Source organism: Chrysemys picta, chromosome 6 (assembly GCF_011386835.1).
Source record: "Chrysemys picta bellii isolate R12L10 chromosome 6, ASM1138683v2, whole genome shotgun sequence".
NCBI lineage: Eukaryota > Metazoa > Chordata > Testudines > Emydidae > Chrysemys > Chrysemys picta.
The window spans coordinates 88,200,295-88,219,015 of record NC_088796.1 but is presented as its reverse complement, the minus strand read 5'-3'; the positions used below and the strand labels follow the sequence as shown (position 1 = coordinate 88,219,015).

The 18,721-nt window shown below is 41.6% G+C and overlaps 1 protein-coding gene across 19 annotated transcripts in view; it reads left to right on the top strand.

Moving 5' to 3' along the window:
- The window catches only part of AOPEP (aminopeptidase O (putative)), a 410,457-nt gene that overhangs the window by 19,231 nt on the left and 372,505 nt on the right, over positions 1 to 18,721 (top strand). For 11 of the 19 annotated variants that reach the window (XR_010588861.1, XR_010588856.1, XR_010588859.1 and 8 more), the window contains 2 exons: positions 627 to 678; positions 15,860 to 15,970. The exons of 1 other annotated variant lie outside the window; for it this stretch is intronic. The gene's annotated coding sequence lies outside the window, so the exon portion shown is untranslated. Of the gene's footprint in view, positions 1 to 626; positions 679 to 11,909; positions 12,753 to 14,528; positions 14,711 to 15,859; positions 15,971 to 18,721 lie in introns of those variants that run through there. 7 more of the 19 variants (XR_010588857.1, XR_010588860.1, XR_010588866.1 and 4 more) reach the window with 4 other exon arrangements.

Below are 18,721 nucleotides of genomic sequence, written 5' to 3'. Positions count from 1 at the left end.
ACTCATATTTAGCTTGTGATCCACTATGACCCCAGATCCCTTTCTGCAGAACTCCTTCATATGCAGTCATTTCCCATTTTGTATATGTGCAACTGATTGTTCCTGCTAAGTGGAGTACTTTGCATTTGTCCTTATTGAATTTCATCCTATTTACTTCAGACCATTTCTCGAGTTTGTTCAGATCATTTTGAATTTTAATCCTATCCTCCATAACACCTGGAATCCCTCCCAGCTTGGTATCATTTGCAAACTTTATATGTACTCTCTATGCCATTATCTAATAATTGATGAAGATATTGAACAGAACCTGCAGGACCACACTCAATATGCCCTTCCAGCTTGACTGTGAACCACTGATAACTACTCTCTGGGAACAGTTTTCCAACCAGTTATGGCCCCACTTTATAGTAGCTCCATCTAGGTTGTATTTCCCTAGTTTGTTTATGAGACAGTTATGTAAGACAGTATTAAAAGTCTTACTAAAGTCAAGATATATCACATATACCGCTTTCTCCCCCATCCACAAGGCTCGTTACCCTGTCAAAGAAAGCTATTAAGTTGGTTTGATAAGATTTGTTCTTGACAAATCTATGATGACTGTTATTTATCACCTTATTATTTTCTAGGTGTTTGCAAATTGCTGAATTATTTGCTCCGTTATCTTCCCAGGTACTGAAGGTAAGCTGACTGGTCTGTAATTCCCTGTAATTGTCCTTATTTCCCTTTTTACAGATGAGCACTATATTTGCCCTTTTCCAGTTCTCTGGAATCTCTCCTGTCTTCCATGACTCTTCAGAGATAATCGCTAATGACTCAGATATCTCCTCAGTCAGCACCTTGAGTATTCTAGGATATATTTCATCAGGTTCTGGTGACTTGAAGATGTCTAATTGTCTAAGTAATTTTTAATTTGTTCTTTCCCTATTTTAGCTTCTGATCCTACCTAATTTTCACTGCCATTCACTATGTTAGACATCCAATCACCACCAACCTTCTTGGTGGAAACTGAAACAAAAAAATCGTTTAGCACTTCTGCCATTTCCTCATTTTCTGTTATTGTTTTTCCCGCCTCATTGAGTAATGGGCATATCTTATCCTTGGTCTTTCTCTTGCTTCTAATGTATTTGTAGAATGTTTTCTTGTTACTCTTTATATCTCTAGATAGTTTAATCTCGTTTTGTGCCTTGGACTTTCTAATTTTATACCTATATACTTGTGTTATTTATTTATATTAATCTTTTGTAATTTGACCTAGTTTCCACTTTTTTGTAGGACTCTTTTTTTGAGTTTCAGATCATTGAAGATCTCCTGGTTAAGCCAGGGTGGTCTTGTGCCATACTTCCTGTCTTTCCTACACAGTGGGATTGTTGGCTCTTGTGCCCTTAATAACGTCTCTTTGAAAAACTACCAACTCTCTTGAACTATTTTTCCCCTTAGACTTGCTTCCCATGGGATCTTACTTACCAACTCCCCAAGTTTGCTAGGGTCTGCCTTCTTGAAATCCATTGACTTTATTGTTCTGCATTCCCTCCTACCATTCCTTAGGATTATAAACTCTACCATTTCATGATCACTTTCACCTCAGCTGCCTTCCACTTGCAAATTCTCAACCAGTTCCGCTCTGTTTGTCAAAATCAAATCTAAAACAGCTTTTCCCCTAGTAGTTTTCTCCACCTTCTGAAATAAAAAATTGTCTCCAATATATTCCAAGAACTTGTTGGATAATATGTGCTCTGCTGAATTATTTCCCCAGCAGATGTCTGGATAGTTGAAGTCCCCCATCACCACCAAGTCTGTGCTTTGGATGATTTTATTGCTTAAAACAAGCCTCATCCACTCTTCTTCCTGGTTAGGGGGTCTATAGTAGACCCCTACTATGACATCACCCTTGTTTTTACCCCATTTATCCTTACTCAGAGACTTTCAACAAGTTGGTCTCCTGTTTCCATCTCAACCTCAATCCAAGCGTATACAGTTTTAATATATAAGGCACACCAACACCTCCTCCCTTTTTTCCCTGCCTCTCCATCCTGAGTAAGCGGTACCAGTCTATACTAATATTCCAGTCATGCGTATTATCCCACCAAGTCAAAGTCATAGTTGTGTTTATTAACTAGCATTTCAAGTTCGTTCTGCTTATTCTCCATACTTCTTGCATTAGTATACAGACATCTAAGATACTGATTTGATTTCCTCTCTATGTTCTCTTTTGTCTCCCTTATCCCTGCTATAATGGCCCATGCTCCCCTCCAGATTCCGACCCTTCTCCCAGGTCTCCATGTCTTTGACTTACCTGTGGGATTTTGTCACCTGCCACCACCGAACCTAGTTTAAAGCCCTCTTCACAAGGTTAGCCAGTCTGTATCCAAATATGCTCTTCCCCTTCCTTGATAGGTGGGCCTAATCTCTGCTTAGCAGTCCTTTCCGGAACAGTATCCCATGGTCAAGGAGGCCTAAGCCCTTCTGGCGACACCATCCTTGTATCTTGGAGATGAATGCCTGGCTGCATCTGTCTCTATCTGGGCCCCTACCTGTGACTGGAAGGATCAAAGAGAACACCACCTGCACCACAAACTCTTTCCCCCTTACTCCGAGAGCCCTGTAGTCACTTCTAATCTGCTCAGGGTCATACCTTGCAATATCATTAGTGCCCCATGGATGAGTAGCATAGGGTAGCAGTCAGAGGGCTGGATGATCCTTGACAATCCCTCCATAACGTCTTGGATATGGGCCCCGGCAGGCAGCATACCTCCTGAGATGCCAAGTCAGGCCGACAGATGGGTGCCTCCGTCCCCCTCAGAAGCGAGTCACTAACGACCACTACCCCCTATGTTTCTTCCTGGGAGTAGTGGCTATGATCATCCCAGCCTTGGGGGAATGTGGCTTCTCCTCCTCCACCTTTGGGGGCAATTCCTCATCGCTTGTTGCCAGGACAGCATAACGGTTCTTCATCGCTATGGTGGGTGAGTCGGCAGTAGGGGTGGAGCACTGCCTGCTTCCAGAAGTAACCAGCAGCCATTGTCCTCCCTGTGACAGAGCCATATCCTCCTCCCTCGATGGCATGACAGCAGTCCTCTCTAGATGGATAGTTTCCTCAGCCTTGGATATCTCCATATAAATACTGTCAATAAATTCCTCATGGACACAGATACTCCTCAGTCTAGCCACCTCCTCCTGTAGCTCTGCCCCTGCTTCCTGAGAGATTCCACCAGCAGACACCTTTCACAATGGATAGTCCCCTCAGTCTGGCTTTCTGAGTGGGAAATGCAGGCCACAGTCTCTGCAAATCTACCATGGGATCTGGTCAGGGTATCCATGGTCAAGTTCATGGTCTGGATACATGTGCAGGTGGAGGATTCAGGAGCAGTGTGGGCACTGGCAATGTAGCCCTTCATAACCATAGCAATTATATTACTACTCTCTCTTTCAGACTCCTGTTTGCAGTCCCCTGTTCGCACAGTCCCCTTGGTGGCTTAGCCTCTGGCTTTTTAAGGCCTTTTCTCCTAGGTTGGTCCTATCCTCTCGTTCAATCACACAGAGGGAGGGTGATCACAATGCTGATTGAGGCTGATCAAGGATGATCCAGGGAACAAAGGCTCAAACAGTCTGCAAACACACAATCCCAACTGACCCTGTAACTTTAAATAACCTCAAAGAGAAAGAAAAACACAAACAGCCAAACAAACTCACTCACCCCAAGATTACTACTCGCATCTTGTTTGTTTAGCAGGGGGATCTCATTCTCCCCCCTCTCAAACTTCCCTGTTTGCAGACCCCTGTTCACTAGCTCGCATGTGCATGCACGTTAGGGTGCACAAGTAGGCCCTTTTAAATATGCAAATTAGTAATTACGTGCATAAGTGTCAGTTTGCACATGTTGTCCATTCTTATGTGCAAATGCAGGTTCTTGCAGAAGCAGAGGCTATACACTTTTTTGCAAGCATAATGTTGTTCCCTCCTTGGAAAAATTTGCCCTTAACTGCTACTTATGAGCTAGCTTATGCTTTAACAGTCTGCTTCCATAATGAATGGTGCATAGCTTCACTGCTCCAAGAGCAGAAGAGGAAGATTCCTCAGAGAGACACAATGTCGGGAATAAATAACCTGATGTGTGCCATCTCAGCAGTGCAGACTGGCATGGTGAGAGGTGGAGTCTTCGTTCCAACCACTCCTTGCCCACTTGCTTGGATGGGAAGTAGTGAGCACGCAACACCTGCTTACTCCTTTCAAGGAGGCTGCACAGTAATGTTAGGTGGGGAGAATTACTTTACAGGCTGGGTCACAAAATGGTTCTGTCTCTCCACCTTCCCTGCAGACTGGAATGAAAGAATTGTGCCTGAGAGGAGGTCTTCAAGGAGTAGGAAAATCAAGCACAGAGACAAAAGGAAAATGCATAAATAGTAGGAACACTTTCTATTCAGCCAACCTACATGGCTGGTGCTCTCTTGTGACTCAGAGAGAACTGCAGAGCACTTTTAGATAAAGTCGGAGAGGCAAGTGGTTTGTGGAAAAAATACCTAATTTATGCCCTCTAATGATATCCAACTTCTCCGTGCTATTTGGGTGGTCTACACCCCTCCTATCTACCCCCCAAATATCCATTAGTGGAATTGTTTATTAATTGCAGCCTTGCTACTGACATGCCATGACTTTGATTGATGATTAAAGAGCTGTTCTGTTAAATGTACCAGGCAACATAAGCCTGAAATTACAGCTGTACTCTGAAAAGTAACACAGCATTTTAAAAAAAAGTATTCTGGGTTTCCAGTTTTGTCTTTTGATGCTGTTTCAAAAATATTGATTCTGTTTCAAAAAATATTTTTAAACTATCTGCCCTGGAAATTTCAACCTGGAATCTAAAGGTCTGTCTGGGTTCTTTTTAATTCTGGATCATCACCAATGATCAAGATTCCAGAGCTGGAACTTAGTTAACAATTCTGTGAATTGTACATGCCAAAAAAGATGCCAGCTCATTCGCCCAGAGCAGAATTGTGTGCAGTGCTAAGAATAAAAAGCAGTGAAAACTCATTTTACTTAGAAAAGTAAGCAAATAGACGGTGCATAGAAACAGGGAGTAGAACTCTGGAAGATTAAGAGATGTTATTTTAACATCTTCATTTTTCTTGAACTTTTAATTATCCATTGATTTCAATGAAACAAAATGAAATGAAATGAAATGTTGGTTGGTTTTCCCTGCATCTGGTTGAAGAACCAACTAGGAAAGGGTTAACATCTGATGTCTGTATGTTTGTTAATTACATAAAAAGGACAAAGACTACATGGAGATGGCAGCTAGCATTATCTGCCACAGATTAATGTGTAATTTACAAATCCAAAATATTATGTTTGAAGATCTTCTATGTTATAGACACTGCAATTTTTTCTTATGTGCAAATGTTAAGACTCCCCCTTCCTCCCCACCCCAAAAATCATGAGCATATAACACTGAAGGTTTCAAAATCACTTACTTCTCAAATTTCTGTATTAGAGTGCAGCGGTTTATGGTTACCACAGTGATGGGATTGGTATAAGAACCCAAATACCAGAGTAGAATGCTTAGTAATAGAACAGTTATAGACTTAAAAAAAAAAAGTGGTGGGGGGAGGCTTAGATTTTGTTTGTTTAACTTTACATTCCTAAATGAATGTCAGGACAGTAAATTAGTGGCAAAAAGCTCTATCCACATTCTCTAGTAACAGAAAATCTATAGTTCATAGCATGATTGACCATATCCCTGAGCAGTCAGTTTCACATTTAATCTTTCAGTGAAATTAAAAAGGAAGAATAACGGAGGCAACAATTATTGCACATGTTATTGTGCAAATGCCAGTTTTCTTTATTCTTATGCAATTATGAAAGTCAAAAGGTCACGATATGAAATGCTAAGAACATCCCCATAGCTGATCCCAGTTAATCCTGGGAATGCATAACAAGGACTGCATAGTCAGTCATAAAATTTTAAAGAGCTACGGTAAATCTCTGTGCAAATATTGCCTTCATTTTTACAGTAAAGCAGTTGAGTGATATTCAGAATGATCACTTATCTCTGTTCTGTAATCCATTTAACCCCTAGTAGTGCACCTTGTTTTATACTCTTATTCCCTCTGCAATGGTCTTTATGTAAGAGAGAAGTAGAAGGGTTAAAAATTACGATCATAGCCATTAACTCAAGTTTACTTCACATCAGCGTTGCTCACCACAGGATGAGTAATTGAATCATTCTCTAGTGAAAACATTTATCTGCAGCCCTCTGGTGCAGCTGCTTAACAGGCCAGTTTGACACTGTTCAGAGCTCTGTCTCCAAGACCCCATTCCCTTCTTGCTGCAATTGATCAGAAATAATAAGCATGTGCCAAGCGAGAAGTGTACTTCCTAAAAGCAGCGAAACAGAAAATGAAAGCTGAGAGAGACCAATTCATCATTACCTCTTTGAATTATAATTGGCATTCAGACATTCCTTATTCAAACGGTGTCTGCCAATTACATCTCCAGAAACAGGAAAAAGTCTAAATTTTTTTCAGAAATCCTTTTAAAAATCCATTGCAACTCTCAGGTAAGCTTTCCAGAAAGTTTTATTAACCAAATCTCTCAAAGTGGGTACTTTTTCTGTATTCCTTTCCCTGTCATTTGCAATTACAAAGACCAAAAACAAAATAAATAAAGCAAATGATAGAGACAGATGAAAAATGGATTACAGGGTCAATAAGAGAAAGGAAGTTCAAAGGCACAAAAATAAGGTCATATGATTAAATATGTTTAAAAAAAATCAGTGGCATATAAATAACTGTGATATAAGCCACAATGCTTCTTTCACATCAGTGGAAGGTAGCTATAATATATAAAAAAGAGAGCTGGATGGGGGCAAAACCAAGGCAGTGGCAGCTTTGCGAGATGCACCTCTCTATTGACCAGGCAATGAACCCTTTATTCCCAATAGTGAGCAGCTACTTGCAGGAATAATCCCATTGACATCAATACAAACAACTCACTAGTGGGAATAAGGGGTTCACAATATGGCCTCACATGCGTTTGTTATGTTAGGGGCTCATTGAGTAAAAGCAGGTATCTAGTGGAGAAGCAGCCAGTCTATACAGCATGCTCCCTGCAAAGGTATCTAAAGTCCACCATGACATAATGGTCTGCATTAATTAACTGCAGAGGTTAATGTGGTGCAGACTAGCATTAATTCTCCATGCAAAGGATGGTATTGGGGGGCACAGTAGCTAACTATGCCACCAGATGTGTTGGGGGAGCATCTGGAAAGAAAATTGCTTTGTAGGTCTGGTTGAGGAACCATAACATGACACAGGTCTGTGCTTCCTGGCTGTCCCCAACCGATGCAGCCTCACCATTTCCCCTGCCAAGAAGTCTCCATCCCTGTAAAACTGATGGGAAAATGTGACAAAAAAAAAATCCCCCAGCTTTTTTCAGTAACTTTTCCTTCCTCATGAGTGTCATTCCATATGAGGAAAAGATGGAGCATGCAAAGTCTAGATTTTGATGCTCCCCAAATCAGATATGATGATCAATTAGAGAGGAGACAGCTATCTTCTGTTTACACAGAAATGCCTTGCAACTCATCAATAATGACAGGAAAGGAAATACAGAAGAAAGTATGTGACAGGTTAATGGAGTTGTAGTGGGGTAACAGTCTTTAACCCTGTGCTTCTTTATCCTCCAGAGGCTCTGCTTAAATTCACATCAGCAATGTCATAGATTAATGAAGGAGTTGTTTCATTCTATCTACAGGGCTTATTTTGGAGAAGTTTAATTTACATGAAAGATGTAAGGGAAAAAGGAAAATAATGAACTTATCACAATGTCATTGCTTATAGGGAAAAATAGATGAATAAGAGAGTACACATTACAGCAGGTGGGCACCATCTACACTTCGGCTTAGAATTATGACAAATTAATTTTGTGTATATCATAAAAGTTAATACATGTGGTATTGGGAGCTTTGAATGACTGTGTCAAACTGGTTCTTAGGATTGTACAGTGGTATTTTCAGCTGAAAATTCAATACTATGATGGCTACAAGACCAGATTCAGACTGGGTGTAAGCAGATATTTGGAGCTTTCAACTGAAGTCAGTGGGAGTTGCATCTAATTACACGAGGACTGAATTTGATCCACATTATTGATTTAAGCATGTGATGATAACCTGTTTTACCAGGATTCAAACCTGAACCCGAGTCTAACCTTAATCTGATTTAAACACTGCTCCCTTGGCCTATCTCTGGTCTTAATACAATAGCACTGTTATATTGAACAACACATTTGATCTTACCCCTGTGCTGTGAAAACAGAACTAATTCAAACTCTAAAGTGGACTGAATTATTTGGTAAAGCAAATTTTTTTCTTTTCTGATGCTGAAGTACAAGCTAGAAATATGCCAGAGGTTGTCAGGTAATGTTCAGTAACATCATTATTCAAAATACTTTTTAACCTCTTCTAGTCATTTGTTGAAAATTTTATTTCCTGGCATGATTGAGGAATGTAAAAAATTCCAACATGTGTGCACAAAGTCCCATGTTCATTTGTATGTGTAAAAATTCTAAATGTATCTAAATTTTAAAACTTCAGCATGTAGTTAATAGTCAAGTATAGAAAATTTTGTGTTATATCCCTGAATGGACTAGTAAAATCTGTAGGACAGGAGGTAATATCTTTTACTGGACCAACTTCTGTGGGTGAAAGAGACAATCTTTTGAGCTTACACAGAGCTTTTCTTCAGGTTACTGCAATCAGTAGTAAATTCCGTGAGCATTTTGTATTGCTTATATGTAAACGATACTTGTCTGTATCATTAATATGGCCCTACCAAATTCACGGCCGTGAAAAATGCGTCACGGACTGTGAAATCTGGTCTCTTGTGTGCTTTAACCCTATACTATACAGATTTCACCGGGCAGGTTTCCCAAATTGGGGGTTCTGACCCAAAAGGGAGTTGCAGGGGGAGGGTAGCAGGATTATTTTAGGGAGGTTGCAGTATTGCCACCCTTACTTCAGTGCTGCCTTCAGAGTTGGGCAGCTGGAGAGCGGTGGCTATTGGCTGGGCTCCCAACTTTGAAGGCAGTGCCACGCCAGCAGCAGCGCAGAAATAAGGGTGGCATGCCATTCTTACTTCTGTGCTGCTGCTGGTGGTGGCTCTGCCTTCAGAGCTGGGCTCCTGGCCAGCAGCCACCATTCTGGTGATTAGTCCAATTAGCAGTTAATCCTTCTGCCAAGTCCCTCTATCAGAGCAGTTAGCAGGCTTGGCCAGCAATCAGCACAGGCCTTAATTAGTCTTTCCGTCCTTCAATCAGGGCGGTTCACAGGTTATATCTCAGGCTGAGTCCTTGCGATACACCCCAGCAGTTCAGGGTGGGGAATTAGCTCCCAACTGGGAGCTACAGCAAATGCGTCTGGCGCATTAGCTCCAGCGGGCGCCAGACCAATTCAGGCCTCCTGGCCTATTAGTGGGGAGGTGGCCACCCTCCACTGTTGGGGTGCCTGGGGTAGGGGGATGCAGGCCCTCCCACTCCACTGCGTCCCAGCCCAGGGCCCTATTAGTGGCAGGGTAGTTCGCCACTAGGTCAGCGGGGATCCACCCGCAACACGCTGGCCAGTTCACAATAGTGCCACAGCCAAACCCTATTCGGCATCCCTGGGCTCCTTCATACCCTGCCCAGCTTGGGTTCTGGAGTCATCCTCAGTCTCCCCTGGGTAAACAGCAAATGGCAGCCCCGGCAGTTCGTTGGCATTGCTGGTCTCCAGCAATTCAGGTAACTCCTCTGGTCGGGCAGCTGTCTCCTCCTTGCTGCCAGAGCCCGGACCTGGAAGAACTCCTCCCTACTGAGCTAGGAGTCTGACCTTTTATAAACCCACTTCCTGTCCCACCCCACTGCTTCCGGCTGGGTGCCACACGTGGCCTGGTTCTGCCCACCAGGGGGTGATTTCAGGTCTCTCCCCTTCTGAAGGGTGGGAGGCCGCGCCTCCTCACTACACATATATACAAGTGATATGATTGTGTCTCTCTGTCCCCCAGATGTTGTTGTATATTACTTGTCGTCTTTATGGCAAGATCTTTGGATCAAAGACAGTGTCTTTGTATTGTTTGTAGAGCACCTAGCAAAATGGGTCTCAGATCCTTTGTGTGCTACTGCAGTATCAATATGTAGAAATTAATGCATTGCTATGACAGCTGTTGCCCTTTTCCAGCAGCTCAAGTGATACTAAAAGGGGTCTGCAGAAAAGGACCTAGGGGTCACAGTGGACAAGAAGCTGGATATGAGTCAACAGTGTGCTCTTGTTGCCAAGAAGGCTAATGGCATTTTGGGCTGTATAAGTAGGGGCATTGCCAGCAGATCAAGGAATGTGATCGTTCCCCTTTATTCGACATTAGTGAGGCCTCATCTGGAGTACTGTGTCCAGTTTTGGGCCCCACACTACAAGAAGGATGTGGAAAAATTGGAGAGAGTCCAGCGGAGGGCAACAAAAATGATTAGGGGGCTGGAGCACACGACTTATGAGGAGAGGCTGAGGGAACTGGGATTGTTTAGTCTCCAGAAGAGAAGAATGATGGGGGGATTTGATAGCAGCCTTCAACTACCTGAAGGGGGGTTCCAAAGAGGATGGAGCTCGGCTGTTCTCAGTGGTGGCAGATGACAGAACAAGGAGCAATGGTCTCAAGTTGCAGTGGGGGAGGTCCAGGTTGGATGTTAGGAAACACTATTTCACTTGGAGGGTGGTGAAGCACTGGAATGCGTTACCTAGGGAGGTGGTGGAGTCTCCTTCCTTGGAGGTTTTTAAGGCCCGGCTTGACAAAGCCCTGGCTGGGATGATTTAGTTGGGAATTGGTCCTGCTTTGAGCAGGGGGTTGGACTAGATGACCTCTTGAGGTCCCTTCCAACCCTGATATTCTATGATTCTATGATTCTGTGACTACATGTGTACCCTGTTGTGATGGGGTATACAAACCCCACACTGGGCAGCAAGCAGTTGAGCTGCTTTGGGCTCAGCTAGCCTGGCGCCATCACACTTTCAAAAGAAGCAGACTGGAAGAGGAGTTGAAAAGAAGCAGAAGAGCATCCTTGTGAACAGACCAGGGAAGAGAAAAGACTTCTAGCTTGCAGCTCCTGTGTTTTGTTTATGGACTATCCTGGAAGGGGAGAGACTTGGGACTGACCTGGCCAGAGGGCCAAGACACAAGAGGAGGCCTCCCCAAGAGAGAGAGAGCTACCATGCCATGCCTGGCTGTAAAGAGATGCCAAGTGGTGAGCTGACCCCCTTCACAGCCTCCTCGGGTAGATTATGAATTTTGGACAATAGCTGAGTGGTAGGAAGTGGCCCAGGAAAGGCAGCCTTAATGTGCTCCTGGGTGTCAGACCCTTATGTCACCTTCATGGGGCCCAGTGCAATGGGAGGGCCCAGGTTCTCCCACCAAAAACCCACTCTGCAGGTTGAAGGGCCTAATCCCTGACTGCTAGGCAATGCTCCCCATGAGCAAAGACTATCACACTTGTACACCATATTTGCCTTACATTTATCTAGACTAGGAATAAAAGTATGATGTTAGTACTTGACTAGTTTAGTACATGTTAAAGGTAGGGTGCCTTGTCTAGACTAGACTTTTAAAACATGTTAGTTAGCAAGTGGCAGCTAATGTGTGGTAACATCACAACTTAAAGCCAAATTTAGGAAAGGACCACACCATGCAAAGCACTGGAATTAAAGTAGCAGGATTCAGTTACAATCCAACATAGAGTGGAAAAATACTGACAAATCTAATACACCTCTACCTTGATATAATGCTGTCCTCGGGAGCCAAAAAATCTTACCGCGTTATAGGTGAAACCACTTTATATTGAACTTGCTTTGATCTACCGGAGTGCACAGCCCCCCCCCCCCCCCCGCAGAGCACTGCTTTACCGCGTTATATCTGAATTCATGTTATATCGGGTCGCGTTATATCGAGGTAGCGGTGTACTTCTGAAGGATTTTTGTATTCAAATATGGTAAATTAGACTCCTACTGCACCACGTCTAATAATTTGAAGTAATGTTAGATAGTAATTTGGGGCTTTGAATCTTTTAGATACGTAGTTCTGTAGATTTCATTTATTTGACTGTTTACATTTGCCTGTACTAAATATTTAAAATAGCCTTAAAGTGTGTGTATGTTTGCCGGGGTGAGGGGAAAGTTAGTTTGATATATAAAAGTTAGAAGGAGAATTAAACCTTAAAATAGGAAAGATTTGAACCTTATTTACCAAAAGTTACAATATAATAGTGAAAGAGAGTGAAGGCCAGAAAACTTACAACTGGTAAATGGGAATGGAACAGTAAGCAACTTGTACAAGCATCCTCAATGAATGAAATAAATAGTTTTCACCACTCTGCTCTATAGCCTGTTTTATTTGTATCACATAAAATCTTTCCTTTTTCCTTTTCCTTTTTTATTGATTTCTTTCTGATACTGGAACAGCTCAGTATAATAAATTGCAAAGCTGTTTGATGACTATGCTAGGTTCAAATCAAAATGTTAGTCCTTACTTTTATTTGTGAGTGGAATTGTGTCATGTTAGCATTTGTTATGGTTGACTGCACTACAGAGGGGAAAAGTGTTGTAAATTTTGATGCAGTGCAGCTGTACAAACCGTTATGTAAGTGTCAGATTTTAATTGGCTGGCTGTGTGCTTTTTTCTCTAGATCTATCTGAATGTTAGTAAATCATGTGGTGGTGGCATATGGTACAGTGAGGATAAATTGTGAGTGTATATATAAACACCCATATGGTAAATTTATATCTATCAATATTGTTCTTAGTTACAGTATATATCTTTATATTGGGTCAACAGGTTCTATCACATGCACACTTAGTGTATAATATATACCAAATCACCTCAAGACATGTCACTTTTTGGTGTCTAGATGTCACAATGGATTATTTACTGGTCTTTCATCTCTGTAGATCTAGGACCAAGTACAGCTCTGATCTGGGTAGAAATCCAATGAAAGATCGTGTTTAGTCCGGGATTGAATTTGGCCCATAATCTCAAATTTTGTTTTTGTTAGCTCATAAATGAAGATTAGCTTGGTGGTCTCCTCACTGTCTGCGGTGGGTCTTTGTCTGCATCATACACGAGGCAAGAAGGCAATGTGGCCATACTTTCTCATTAGATCTCAAATGCAAGAAGAGTCCCAGCTTGAAAATTAAGTCATCTGTATGTACAGTCCTAATATGTGAATCCAGGGATGAAATAAACACAAGAATATCCTTGATGTACAGATAATCTGGTGAGAAATCCAATGAAGGCCAGTGAGATTCCTGGAAGAAATAACAGAGCTCCTATTTAACATCATAATGGACTTCTCAAGAGTCATTGTCCTGAGAGATCTGAACATCCACATAGCCCACATATCTAACAACATAATTCGCTATTTCCTACTTACCATATATTTTTCTCAAGTTGTCTTCAGCATCACCCACAAAACTGAACACACACCAGAGCTCATCTTTGGCATTAGATCAGGTAGAGTGGACAACAATCTGTCCTCTTGCAGAGACCATCACCTTCTCATGATAAAGATTAAATGAATCAATCATTTCCATTTCAGTGAATGAAGCTTCTAGAAAATGTCCGGAAGAAGTTGACAAACTAGCAGAACACGACAACCAACTACTGACTGAAGCCATTGATTGCTCCTCAAAACCCCTTCCCTCATACCATTTCTGTAAATTACTGGGATTTTTCTGATGAACTCTACCTAGTGAAGCAAAAAACCAGCTGAATGAAGTGCGTATGGGGCAAGATCCACTTGGCAACCCTTGAAATTCTCAAGATGCAACTTCACATTGTGGCGACACAACTCTTTCATCATCGCAAAACTTAGCATTTCTCCCTCTGGTGTTGGGACCTGGAGAAAATCAGTCCTATAAGGATTTTTAATTTTTAAAGTTGCCTTATTTACGGAGCAGGCCCTAGGATTGGCCTAGAGGTTTCTTTAAACAAACAGACAAATTTCCTAAGTCCCACTGGAGTACTTCCTTTCAGGGCCAGCTCCAGGTACCAGCGTAGCAAGCAGGTGCCTGGGGCGGCCAATGAAGAGGGGGGTGGCACGTTCAGTGGCAATTCGGCGGCGGGGCTGTCACTCCCTCTCGGAGCGAAGGACCTGCCGCCGAATTGCCGCTGATCGCAATCGTGGCTTTTTGTGTGTGTGTGCGCTTGGGACGACAAGAACACTAGAACCGGCCCTGCTTCCTCTTATGCTGCTACCAATTGCCAGCAACACTCTCTAACCCACACTGTGTTGGGAACCCACGTCCCCTCCCCCAACAGAAATAAACACAAGATTTCCCTTATAGAGAAAAACAACTCTTTACCTGGGAGGAGCCTTTTCCCCTTGTTGCACACAGCTCTTTTGCAGCTTGCTTCTCACCCCTCCTCTACCCTCTCTCTCCTAACTGGGATCAGTTTTTTAGAGATCACGTGTTTGACTCTGGTGACCATAATTAATCTGAGGTAACTTCTTTCTGTTCATAGGAAAAGGGCTTTAAGACTGATATACCTGCCTTCAACCACCCTTTTAGATCTGTCAGGTCTGACTTTGTCACAATATATACTCAGCAGCCATAAAGAAAGCTAAAAGGACATATGAAGGACATATAGGACACAACTGAATCCTTTGTGTACCTCTCAAACACAACTGCACCAGCTTGCTAAAGGTGAGCCAGAAGTGTTTCATGCATCTCTAAAACTGACCCACTGTCCTTCTTGAGAAGTGAAGTCCACTGAGAAACACCTAGTCCCCTTGATAACTGAGATAACCTGTGCCTCCCTCAAAAAGGCAAACTGTCAGTTATCCCAATGAATGCAGTACTCAGACCTTGGAGAAGCCAACCCTTAAAACAGCCTCACTGAATGCCACCCACTCTCCAATCCCAATTTCTTTGGTAAAGTTATTGAGATCCCAAGCTCCAGCAATATCTGTCAAAAATTCTATATATATATCACAGTCATGTTTCAGACCCGGCAGTGACACCAAAATGGCCCTGAGGAATACTGCCCATTGTTCATGGCACTAAGGGACTACCTTCTTCTGCTCTTAAGCAACAAATCAGATTCTTTGTTGATATTGCTAGATCTCTCTGCATCCTTCAAAACCATGGATCATATATGGTACTGATGACAAACAAACAAGATCTTATCTGAGAATGGCTTAGCACTGTGTAGGATGCACCTGTTCTCCTCCAGAGAGTTGTGATGGGCACCTGTTCCTTGTCAAAATTCTTAAATAGACAAATTAGTACCATCATGCACTTCTGCATAACTGACAGTCCCTTCTCCAGAAGCCCAGGACTGGAACAGCTGAGATGATGTGAATTACAAATGAGCCACATTGCCAAAGCTGTTATTGGCTCAAACAGACTGTGTAGTATCTGCTGGCACTGTACCCAACTCATGCCATGTTCTAAATCACTCTCATTAACTAAAACTCACCCACACAATCTTTAGCAAGAAAACACATGTTTTGTAAAATACATACAGATGACTATTCGTGCTAATAGATTTATTGTTGTTAAAGGAAGAAATTTATGTCACCTTTTTAAATTGTTACAGTCACACAGTATATAATTTAGGATAAATCTTTAAAGCCCATATACAATAATCCATCAGTGCTATGGTCTTTTAAAATGTGTATAAAATAAAAAATGTTGAAATTATTTATGAATGGAGCTACTAGTAAAGATTTGGCAAGGTTCACTTCATAAATAATCTGATAAATCATGGAAACAATTAATTACATTTGTACCAGTCAGAAGTGAACTACTTAAATTAGACTTAATGTAATAATGTTATTTCTTTTCTTTCAGATGGATATAATTAAATATACAGATAGAAGTATGGGATTGGACGACAGCATTACTTTATACTGTTGGTAGAACCCTTTGAAGAAAAGAAATATTCAGTATAAATAGATAAAGGTTAGAAATCAAACAGTTACACTTAATTGATGTAATTCTTGTAAATTTAATGTAATTCTAGGAAAGCTTCACAAGAATAATACATTTATACACTTGTTTGCATGTATATTACCTCTGTGGAGATAATTAACACATCATAAGAGTTTGAGGTATTAGGACAAAACCTAGACCTTGTTGTAAATTCAAGGACAATTATCTTTAAGCATTTTCAGCATCTAATAATTTAGGAATTACAGTCTGTTAATTCATTCAGAATCCCCGGATTATATGTATATTATGTAATATGCCTTTTTTGTTGTTCCTGTCAACACCTTTGGAAAAAGTGTTATTTTTTTGGTAGTGTGACTTTTATCAGTAAATAGTGAATAATTTGAATCCCCATTAAGAAGTCTTTTCTGAGATGTTAAGGTTCCACATGATGGAATTTCTATTTTTGATATTCCATGTGTTATGAAGGAGATCAGACTAGATTATCATAATAGTCCTTTCTGGCCTTAAAGTCTATGATTCCACAAGATATATGCTAAATCAGGGCATTACACACTAGTGAAAGAAATGTTACACTTTGGAGGCTTTTTTTTTTTACACTAATCTTAGGTGTTCTTACTCTTTTTAATCCACTTTGGAGTTCAAGGGAGTGAGGGAATGATTACATGGAACAGTCAGACAGAATGAAAGGGATGTATAGTAAAGACTTTGTGAGCTTCTTCCAATGCACAATTCTGCCAATTGTAAAAGCTTATGGCGGAGTCCTCACAGTCAGTTCAAAATGCTGCTTTAAGTTTAATAAATAAATAAATAAAGGAAACTGCATTATTTGTTAAGAAATGTACACACACTTCCAGCTCTGAGGCCCACAGGGTATATATCTGAATATCTAGGTTCATATATGGGATCAATTAGCATAATATCTGAGCATTTCATAAGTATTTCAAAACTAAACTAACCATCTCGCTCGATCTTCCCCTTCCCAGCCCGTAGGAGTAAATAGCTGTATTCTATTGGTGTGTGTGGATGTGGATGGCAAATTTATTGAGGAAAAGCTAAGCCAATGCAATAGGCTTTGCATTTAGTTCTCAATGCAGTGAGATTAGTGGTCATTCTTATCTTTTCTGGGAGTGGGTTCTATAGTCTATGTTCAGCTTCTTTGCAAGTTATGACTCCTGAGAATCAATTTTTATACTCGGAGGGCAGGTACCTCCACCATTTTTGGGGTGAATTTTTCAAAGTGCTTCACTCTCCCTACCAGCATCACTTTCAAGTTACCTTACATTGTTTCAAACCGCTCTCGAGTCCGATGTTTATATTATTTAGGCACTGAGAAAATTGAAAGATAACGTTTTCTAGAGCTAAAGGAATTATAGTGATTCTTGCGTAATCCACATATTGTTCACACTTCGGACCGTGTTGTCCCACCAGCTCTCTTGATGGCTTCTTGTAGATGTTGAGTAAGATGATGTAAAAGGTTGAGCTTTGTGGGACTCTGTAGGGTGAGAGCTCTGGAGGAGGAGGAACAGGAACAGTTGCCCATAAGGACTTAATTTTGGTCTGAGAGAAATGACTTGAGCCATTACAGAGGATTTCTCTTCACCCATGGGACCAGGAGTATTTGATGATCAATGAAATCAAATGTTGCAGAGATGCATCCAGCAGGATGAGATGGCTCTATGGTCTGTTGTCTATGGACAGGAAGAGGCCATCTGGCAAAACAACCAAAGCTGTCTTGATACTGTGTTCTCTGCTGAGAGAGTTCCAAGAAACTGGCATCTGACAGGTGACTATGAGGACTGTTTTTTTGCCAGCTTCTTGATTAGCTTGCTTAGAAAAGGAAAGCTGAGTACTAGGTGGTAGGTTGAGACATCTCTCGAGCTGCTGAATGAAGATTTCTGCACTATTGTTCAGACTGTTGTGTGCTTCAGGGTTGATGACATATTTCTTTGAAGGATATAGAGCTGGGAAATTTACAGCCTCAAAAGGATTTCCATCCACAACCACCTTCTCATAATTATGCAGCCCAAGCTACTTTAGCATAATTTGCCAGACTACATAGTTCAGGGCAACTACACCTGTATTTCCCTTCAGTGGACCAGCAAGGGTACCCACTCATAGGCTTCGGTCTCCCCTGTCTGTCACCTCTCTTAGGTGGAGACCAGGGTACTTCCAGGCTGAACAATTCCCTGCTTTCACTGTGTTATTCCCAACAAAATACGCTCTGCCTAAGCAGGCCCACTTCACTTTATCTTCAGAGACTGCTTCTCTGAATTGCCCTAGCGTACTTTACAACTGGGGCAATTATTACAAATTTACAACTGGGACAAGTATCTTCAGAGACTGCTTGCAGCTTACTTAATTGCCCCAGTTGTAACTGCCCCAGCATAATTGCCCAGTTGTAAATTACTACACAGTTCTTTCTAAGCAAGCATATTTTATTTTTAAGGTAAAAGCACTACAGAGGAACAATAGAAGAGCCTACCTGCATGCTAATAAGCTTACCAGAGATCATCCCCTCCAACATGGGCTCTGGAAGGAGCACTCTTTCAAAACCCCATCCAGGGTTTTCCTGTGATTTGAAGTTCATCACACTCTTTGCTTAGAACAAGAAACTCTTATGTGTCCTTAGTAGGCCAAAGTCCTTCCAACCCTTCCCTAAGGACTAGGATCCTCTGTGGATCAGCAGTCCTGTCTGTGTGCTGGATCAGAACAAAAACTTTGAGTCAGTTCACCACCAGGTTATTTATCCCAACATCCTGT